Source organism: Scardinius erythrophthalmus, assembly GCF_964197995.2.
Source record: "Scardinius erythrophthalmus genome assembly, chromosome: 4".
Lineage (NCBI taxonomy): Eukaryota > Metazoa > Chordata > Actinopteri > Cypriniformes > Leuciscidae > Scardinius > Scardinius erythrophthalmus.
The window spans coordinates 38,059,977-38,069,274 of NC_138224.1; the positions used below are offsets into that span (position 1 = coordinate 38,059,977).

General features: G+C 35.2%; 1 protein-coding gene across 1 annotated transcript in view; it reads right to left on the bottom strand.

Moving 5' to 3' along the window:
• LOC308689665 (protein NLRC3-like) overlaps window positions 1-8,770 on the bottom strand; it is a 42,957-nt gene extending 34,187 nt beyond the window's left edge. The window contains exon 1 of the mRNA XM_081363499.1: window positions 8,657-8,770. The gene's annotated coding sequence lies outside the window, so the exon portion shown is untranslated. The remainder of the gene's footprint in view (window positions 1-8,656) is intronic.
• Window positions 8,771-9,298: the final 528 nt, after the last annotated feature.

Here is a 9,298-nt window from a genome sequence, read left to right on the forward strand (position 1 = left end):
ACGATGACTCGTGGCTTTCAGAGGATGTTTTGGCAAATATCTCGAAAGCAGAAGAAGAGTTTACAAAGTCACAAGCCAATAGTCAAGCAGAAAAGAAGGAAGAATCTGAAGAGGACAAAGCAGAAAAGGAAGCTGATACAGAGAAAATCGAGGATATTGAGTGAACACAAGATGTAAAAAATAATGAGCTAATAAAAAAAATGATGTTCAACCAGTCAAGTGATTGTGCCTTTTTTATTATCCATTGCTGATTTGATTTCAGAAAGTTCATTTGAATTTCAAGAGAAAGTTATATTCTCGAGCAACTTATTTTCTCTTTCATTTACTATCTCTTAGTGTTGTGATCCCATGACGTGAGAAAATTGCGCTAAAACACTCACTGAGTTTTTATTATTAATGCAGAGAGATTTGTCGTGTACTAAAACTTTGTAACATCATAGGCCTAGTATTTTTTTTTTTATAGGGTATTTATAAAATAAAATTACCATGCATTTCCATTTTACAATAGGAACAAATATTACATCTGTATAATAATAATTCCAATTGTAATTTCAAAAGCAGTTCTGTTAAAAAAAAATTATATAGTTTTTAAGAACAAGGTTGTAAGGAAGGTGTGATTTGCCAGGGGGGACGGGGATTTCCCTCAAAAGTAATCAATGCTACTTCACAAATAGACCATATAAAAATATATAATAAAGATATGCAACACGCACGTTTAAGCGACAAACAATACAATCAGAACCAGTGCTTCAGCTCCTGTATTGAGAGATAACACGCAGCGTGTTTCAGTTACGATCCTGGTTTCAGTGGCCTTAATGCATGCAAACTTTTCAAAATGTCACAAAGCGTTTTGATATTGTTTGAAATATTGAAGTTTATAATTGAGTCTATTGGCACATCACGCCGAGTGGCGCTGCGCATTGTTCTAAAATATATTTTTTATTCTGGCTAATAATTCAGGTTGAATTAGCGTTCGACAGACACGGCGGCATGTTCACTTGGATTAATTTAACAGCTAAAATAACTTCATACACTCCATCATTTTTTGGTCATACAGATAAGAGTTATTCTGGGTAAAACTGTAAAAGGTCTGCTTTCATTAATGTACACTCACAATAGGCTAACGACAAAACGTTTTCTGTGGTCTCTGTCTCCGGAAACTGCTGCGCGTCAAAAAAATGAACCAAAACTAGGCCATTTGCAGCTCAGTCATGATAAGAAACATGTCTAAAGCTTTAAATGTGAACAAATATTCTCTGATTATGTCATTTGAAACCAACGAGAGGCACAGAGGATCTACTCAAACAGGTTTATCATGTGTATGAGCGCTTCCCAATGAGGAGAGGACAAGGCCAGAGTGAAAATCTCACTCTAGTTAAATGTAGCCTAATTCACCCTCAATTAAAGTGTAAAAACAGATCAAATAATTTCTTCGTCAAAATGTTTCAATATTTTTCCATTTAAGTTAATAATTTTCTATATATATTATTTGGTTTAACAGCAGCACGAAATAGCCTACCTGTAACGGGGCGAACAAGACGAGAGACGTGCGGATCCACATGCAAGGCTTTATTCCAAAACATGGTCATAATACAGGCAGGGTCAATAAACAGCAAACAGGTATGGCAGGGGCATGACACAGAGTAATCCTTAGGGCAGGCGTGGGTAGACGGTCAGCAAACAATATCCAACAGGGGCAAGGCAAAGAGAGATAATCCAAGTAAACAGCAATAATCCAAACGAGGTGCAAACAGAGTCCAAAGGGCTAGGCTAAGGGTGAATCCAGGAAACAGGGGCAAGAATCAGAACACAGGAAAACACAAAGGACAAGGCAAGACTAAGATCACTGGAAGGGCTCTGTAGAGAAGCTAACACTAGGGGAGTGCTAAACGCAATTCAATACTTGGCAACAGGGAGAGAAAGTCCAAGGCTTATAAAGAGAGTGAGATAGTGTGTGACAGTTCTCAGGTGTGATAGTTCAACCCCCCCAAATCACACCCAGGATCCCCAAAAAAACAGTGGAATTTAATACGGAGTTGAACATTTTATTCATGACAACAAATGAACATGCGTTTGAAGATTGTATTTAGTTTTGCTAAATAAGTTTAGCTATTTAAGTAGCATTTTAATTCTTCAATCATTGAAATATTTAGTTAATAAAATTTTATGACAGAAACATTACTACATGTAGCCTAAATTATTGAATTCCTTCGTTATCAACATAATAATGCTAATGTATAGAACAGCGCACCTCTCCTTTCAGAGAGCCTGTGGTGGTTTGTAGGGGCAGTTCAGTGGCTTTATCATTGGGGTGCAGGACCATTAACCGCCCCTCTTTCACATTGAGAGTCTCGGATAGCCAGCCTGATGATACAGATTTTATCTTAAAGAGCAGGCAAAGGCAAAGTTCCTTTCAGGATACATTTCTCAATGTGTCCAAATGTAAGCTCTATATCTTATTAAATTAGCTAAAGTATTTAAATAATACTTTCATAAATATTTTTTTTTTTATTTGAAGGGTTCAATCCAGTTGTTTCAACTGGTTTTGTAGAGTTTTAGAATGTTTGAGCAGTGTGTATGACTGTCAGCAATCTGGCATTATCTAAACATGAACTGTTGACGAAACGCGTTCATGCCAAGAAACGAATGGGAGTGATCAGCAGATACAGAGCTCTTTAATTCGCGATCAACCTTGTTTTATTGTAAGGTGAATTCAAAAAGGTATTCTGTTTCTTTTAAGCAACAAAGGCTAAATAATTTGTTACAGTTGTTTTTGTAATTGATGTGACTGACACGCAGCGAAATATACTGTATTATCAGCTATACGGTGTGGTTCTACTCTGTTTAATTTTAATAGTGACCCGGCGCGCGCAGTGAGGGAGACAAAAGAAACTTGCTAAAAAGAGATCCAGTGCGTCAGCGAGAGAGAGGCAAAGAAATACACCTGTTCTTAAATTTATGTAGCTTTGTACTATTTTCATTTTGTACTATTTTAATTGCACACAGCAAAGCTGCAATTTCTTTGGCAATACAAATTTAAAATGTTGCAAGAAGATTCTGTATTTCTCATTTTGCCTCGTTAAAAGCTAAACTCGATCCAACCCTGTGATAAATAAATAAACTGTCCCGACTCTTTATTTAAACCTAGAAATGTACGATGGGTTTATATAAAAATTTTAGTGTTCTTTTACATTTTCATTGGTTTTTATATTGAAATCAATACTATAAATTAGTCTATTATTTTTTTGTAGCCAAGTCAGTTTTTCTGAGTTGTTTATAGGCCTATGGATCTGTTTTGAAAAATGTATTTCATTGCTATGGCTGGGTATCACTGTCAGTCATCTCAATTTCGTGAATGATTCACAAAACAATAATTTAGCAGATTAAAGATGAGATTCATCATCTGAGTTTTCTGGTGCGATCGGCTTATAATCTCCTTCTACAGCACCTTCGGGTTTTTGTTGTCTGTGCAGTGCAACAGAGGCTCTACTGGAATGTAGCAAATTTATATTGTATTGTGCCATTATTAATTAAACAAAACGCTTTACTTCAATAAACTGTTACCTATTTAAGCATCAAGACCAGTTAAACATAAACGCTGTCGGCAAACATCGGTTAACAGCATGTAGCTATAGGGTCTACAATGTTATCGTCTAAATGCGTTAATAAAAAGGACATACAATGAATAACAAAGCTCCGAAAAGTGTTTTAAATCAATAAATGCACATTTCAAAAGTTTTTATTTTCGACAAATATTAAACTAAAGACAAAATTATGAAATTAGTTTATAGAGCTGAGTTTCCAACTCTGAACTCTTAAAGCCCAGCGAGGCGCATGTAGCACAGCTACCGTCTGAAAGCTATATGTTTTACGCCCATGCAAAACCTTATTGATGTAACATTTTCTATTGCAATGTTTTATGTTGAAATGTTTTTCATTATTTATTGCAGAAAATTATGCTAATCATGTAAGTCTATTTAATTCTTAAAATAATAAAGACAGCTTAAACACAAATGCTGCCGACTAACATCAAGTCCTGACAATGTTTCAGTTAAAAAATCTACTAACAAATTAAAATAACACGAAGTAGGCTATATAAATGCATAACCTATTAAGATGCAGTTTTTCTTTATAGAAAAACTGGGCACACAATGTTAAAGTTTAGCCTACTTTGCTTAAATTTGATGCAATAATAGAAGCCTACATTTGTTTCAGTTCTAAATTTGTACTGTAATTTCAGTATTGTGATTATGAATTTGTTTAACTACGTTTCACTTGAATTTATCTGCTAGCAGTTCTTAACGAGCCGCGGCAGATTACGCAATAGAGAGAATAAACTGACACTTTTCAAAGTCTGTGATTGTAGCGCCTCTTAGCGGTAAAAGGTAGCAAATACACACCCCCAATTTTACCACCGCGGGAACAGCGGCAGTAAAAGTATTATTCTGGTTGACTACAAACTGTAATTAGCGTACATATTTTTTTATTATTCTATCTTTGTGGATTTGCTTGTTAATGTGACATCGCATGTGTCACTCGTGCTTTCACTGTGTGATGTGTGCGGTTATAGGCATGTCCCCAAATGAGTTTTTGTCTTATATTTATATCATATTATGCATGTAGTTATATTACAATATTACATGAGCAAGAGTGCCGTCTTCCCCAGCACAATTGCAACTGGGATATTTTATACAACATTTAAACGTACAGTATGGAATTTTTCTCCACTAGGGGTCGCTAACCTCTTTACAATAACAAAGGCGTAGTTTGATGACGCAACACATGCTAAGAATTATGGATGTTGTCGTCAACGTCAAGCCGGCCGATCTAATAATGTTTATGGATGACTGAATACATCGATGTTTTTATCATGACTGTGATATGAAGCAGTTCGGGATTGCTAAGAGACAGCTATCAGGTCCACACGTGACGCGAGTCCCGCGGATATAAAAGGAATATGGACATTTCATTCTACCGAACTACACGCAGAATTACTACTCACAGGTCAGTTTATTAGACAAATTAAACTTGTGAGGTAACGCAGCGCTGTTTCACTTGGTCTAACATTACACTATCACTCTAAACTGCATTTGAATGTGTTGAAATGTATGTGTTAGTTTGTCTGTATGAGACTAGCAGTAAGCTAGATCAACATTAGAATAACATACAGATCATATTCTAACATTTTATCATTGTTGAACTATATAATATTGATTAGTTTTATGTAAATGTGCTCACCTGTTTAATAAAGTACATGTAGGAGTTGTCGAAGTCTCGGACGTGGAGCTCTCTTTTATATACTGTCTATGGGAGCTCTCGGCATCTCGAAAACACCGCGCTGATATTGATTCTCGGTTTAGTTCTCCTTTTTTATCCAAAGTCTGCTTTCCATGGTCCATAATGTTTGAACGAAACAACAACAGCGTGCAGATAGACATTGCAAACTACACAGTTGTCCGCGTCAGTTTGGTTACTATCAGAGGGCTCTGGGTCATAGCTCTGGTTGCCATGGCAGCACGATCGGAAACCAGAGACAACACGGATATGACGGCATTGACGGCGACAAAACGGAAATAAAGACACGGTCCGTGTCTTCGAATTAAAATATTAATTTCTCTGGATTTAGAAGTTAATTGGAACTGTCGGGATAATGTAAATACACAACTTTAAAAAAATATATAACATAGATATAGTGATTTTTTATATTTTTAAAGCAAAAAAAAATACATATTGTGCCTTTAAATGAACAATAAGTTAAAATTGTGAGATACATTTTAGACACAATATTGTCAATGTTGTTTGTTTTTTCTTTATTTCGCTGACGGAAATTTCAAAATGAAACCGTAGCAGAACAAGAAGAAGACAGTGACTTGCTGCCACCTACTGGTGGTTTTAGTTTCATATTTAAAGTACCCTTTAATTAAAACATTCAAATTAGAAATCATTTCATATTTAAATATTGAATAATAAAAATAAATAAAAAAATCGCATAGCAATATTTATGCAATTGTAAATGCTGTGTAAATATATTAATGCCACTTTGTCTCCTCTGCACTGCAAAGATGGATTTTGTTGATAATGATTTTATTTGATTGGTTAGCTCCCTATACTGTTATTCTTCTAATATAATTTATTTTGAATGTTAGAATTTGACATAAAAGGTGATGCATACATCTAATTAGTAAAAAAAAAAAAATCCATATATAGGTAAAAATGCCCCTCGAAATCAATTTAAGGTGGCAAACAATGACCCTAATAAAAAAAGTAAATTTCTGTCACTGCTGTGAACTGATGACTGTTATAAAGAGATATAAATATCTTCGTGAGTCAGCTGTCAACAACAAGCCTAAACCAGTCATGGTACCAGCACAAAAGCACATTATTATCAACAAAACTTCGAAAATATAGAGATATCATTTTTTTTTGTCAATATTGCACACCCCTAATTTACAGTTTTATTTTTTATTTCTTCAGGTCTTAAAAAGCCTTTAATTTGACTTTAAAAAGTGTGCAGCAACCTTGATTAACGTCATCTGTTGTACTCTTCACTACTAAGCAGGGGAGAAAACAAGATGGTGGATTGGTAACAGAGAAGATATGTCAGGGATTGTATCTTAGCCACCGTTTCCTAGGAAGGACCCAACATACCCGTGGGAGAAATAGTTATAAAAATAACAATTGTTGACCTCGATACGAATGTTGAGAAAACCTCATTGAAACCTGTACCAGTTCAAGTTTCACAGAAATTAAATGTATATAATACATTATATGATAGACATTATCTATTCATTCATTGTGCTTGATTCCGCAAGTATACCTTTAAGTAAACTATTAATTGAGTTTGACTGTAAATATATACCAAATACACACACATACAGGCATGTGAACGTTTGTTTGACTATATTAGCGAGGGCGTCTCATAGGCTTCTACTGACCTTGTATGAACAAGAATGCGCCAGGAAAGAAGAAGTTGTCCTCGCTCGACCCCGAAATATAACCCTTTACAGAAACCCGTACAAGACACTAAATGTAAATATAAACATGATTTGGTCTTTTTAACTAGTCAGGTTCGGCTCACTAGTCGGTGTTAAACAGCTTTCATGATAATATTAGTAATATTAATAAAAAGGTAATATTTGAATAGTGAAGACATTTTGGTATAGTATAGTCATAACTGAATATACACGTCTAGTGTCAAGACATTCCTATGACAACGTTAAAGACATTACTAGACTTACCAATAAATTTGAACTTGTAAGCTTTGGTTTACAGCAACCTTAAAATGGTGTCTTATCAGGCAAAGAATTAAAACTTTTGGTTTCGATTTCTTTTACTCTTGACTGTGAAGGATCAAATTACAACCAAATGTGACCGGTCTATCCTGACAGCAGACAGCTGTGATTGGCCCACATAAGTGCATAACTTATCCTCAAGTAACCTTTTTTTCTCTTAATGCATGCATTCTTGCCCCCATTTTTACATAAATACCAGTCGGACACTGGGTGCCTGTTTGATTATTTGGAGAGATAAGTTTAGTAAGAATCTGGAATGCCTAATGTTCAAAGTGAAAACATTACCAGCCAATAATGCATATGGATCTTACTTGCTTATCCATGAAGAAAAAAATGTGCTTGAATGTGTCAAAAAAAGTTTACCAAGATCAAGTTGGCTTGACGTTTGATCATTTTAAGGCATTTGGCCCTTAAAAACTGTAACAAATCATGAATGATTTCCCATAATGGCAAATAGGTTTATTTTTTCAATAAATTGTTTTTAAACTCTCATTTTACAGCAAAGTGTAAAACCACACACACACACACACACACACACACACACACACACACACACACACACACACACACACACACACACACACACACACACACACACACACACACACACACACACACACACACACACACAGTGTAGGCCTATCCATTCACTTTATTTTGCAATGCTGAAAAAAAACTATTCTCTGTAAATGTGAGACTTCTGATTCATAAGCTGCCATAGGTAAATAGAGGAATTATTAAAAACAAAGTGCAGTAAACTGTAAAACTATACTGCTCCACTAGAGGGGGCTTTTTTGCTTAGCCAATGTAAATCTATGGGAATCTTTTAGATTTTTGACATTTATACCAAAACTGTTAATCTGCCCCCTATCTCCTTTTTTGTTTGCCATATCGATGGAACCTTTGGCAGCAAGGATCAGGCAACATCTTAACATAGCGCCTATAATGATTGAGGGCAGACCCCAACATCTTTCACTGTATGCGGACGATGTTCTACTGTACATTTCTAAACCTGAAACGTCTATTCCACCATTACTTGAGCTTATTGAAAAATTTGGCCATTTCTCTGGATTCACGATAAATTGGGAAAAAAGCGAATTAATGCCAGTCTCTGATGATCTAGATACTAATTTTTTAGCCAGCACAAAATTTAAAATTGCAAACAACTCCTTTAAATATTTGGGTCTGATGATCACTAAAAATCCTGCAATGTTATTGAAATTGAATTGGAAAAAGAAAATTGATCAGCTTAAAGATAATTTAATTTTTTGGAAGACTCTCCCCATGTCCATAGTCATAACTGAATATACACGTCTAGTGTCAAGACATTCCTATGACAACGTTAAAGACATTACTAGACTTACCAATAAATTTGAACTTGTAAGCTTTGGTTTACAGCAACCTTAAAATGGTGTCTTATCAGGCAAAGAATTAAAACTTTTGGTTTCGATTTCTTTTACTCTTGACTGTGAAGGATCAAATTACAACCAAATGTGACCGGTCTATCCTGACAGCAGACAGCTGTGATTGGCCCACATAAGTGCATAACTTATCCTCAAGTAACCTTTTTTTCTCTTAATGCATGCATTCTTGCCCCCATTTTTACATAAATACCAGTCGGACACTGGGTGCCTGTTTGATTATTTGGAGAGATAAGTTTAGTAAGAATCTGGAATGCCTAATGTTCAAAGTGAAAACATTACCAGCCAATAATGCATATGGATCTTACTTGCTTATCCATGAAGAAAAAAATGTGCTTGAATGTGTCAAAAAAAGTTTACCAAGATCAAGTTGGCTTGACGTTTGATCATTTTAAGGCATTTGGCCCTTAAAAACTGTAACAAATCATGAATGATTTCCCATAATGGCAAATAGGTTTATTTTTTCAATAAATTGTTTTTAAACTCTCATTTTACAGCAAAGTGTAAAACCACACACACACACACACACACACACACACACACACACACACACACACACACACACACACACACACACACACACAC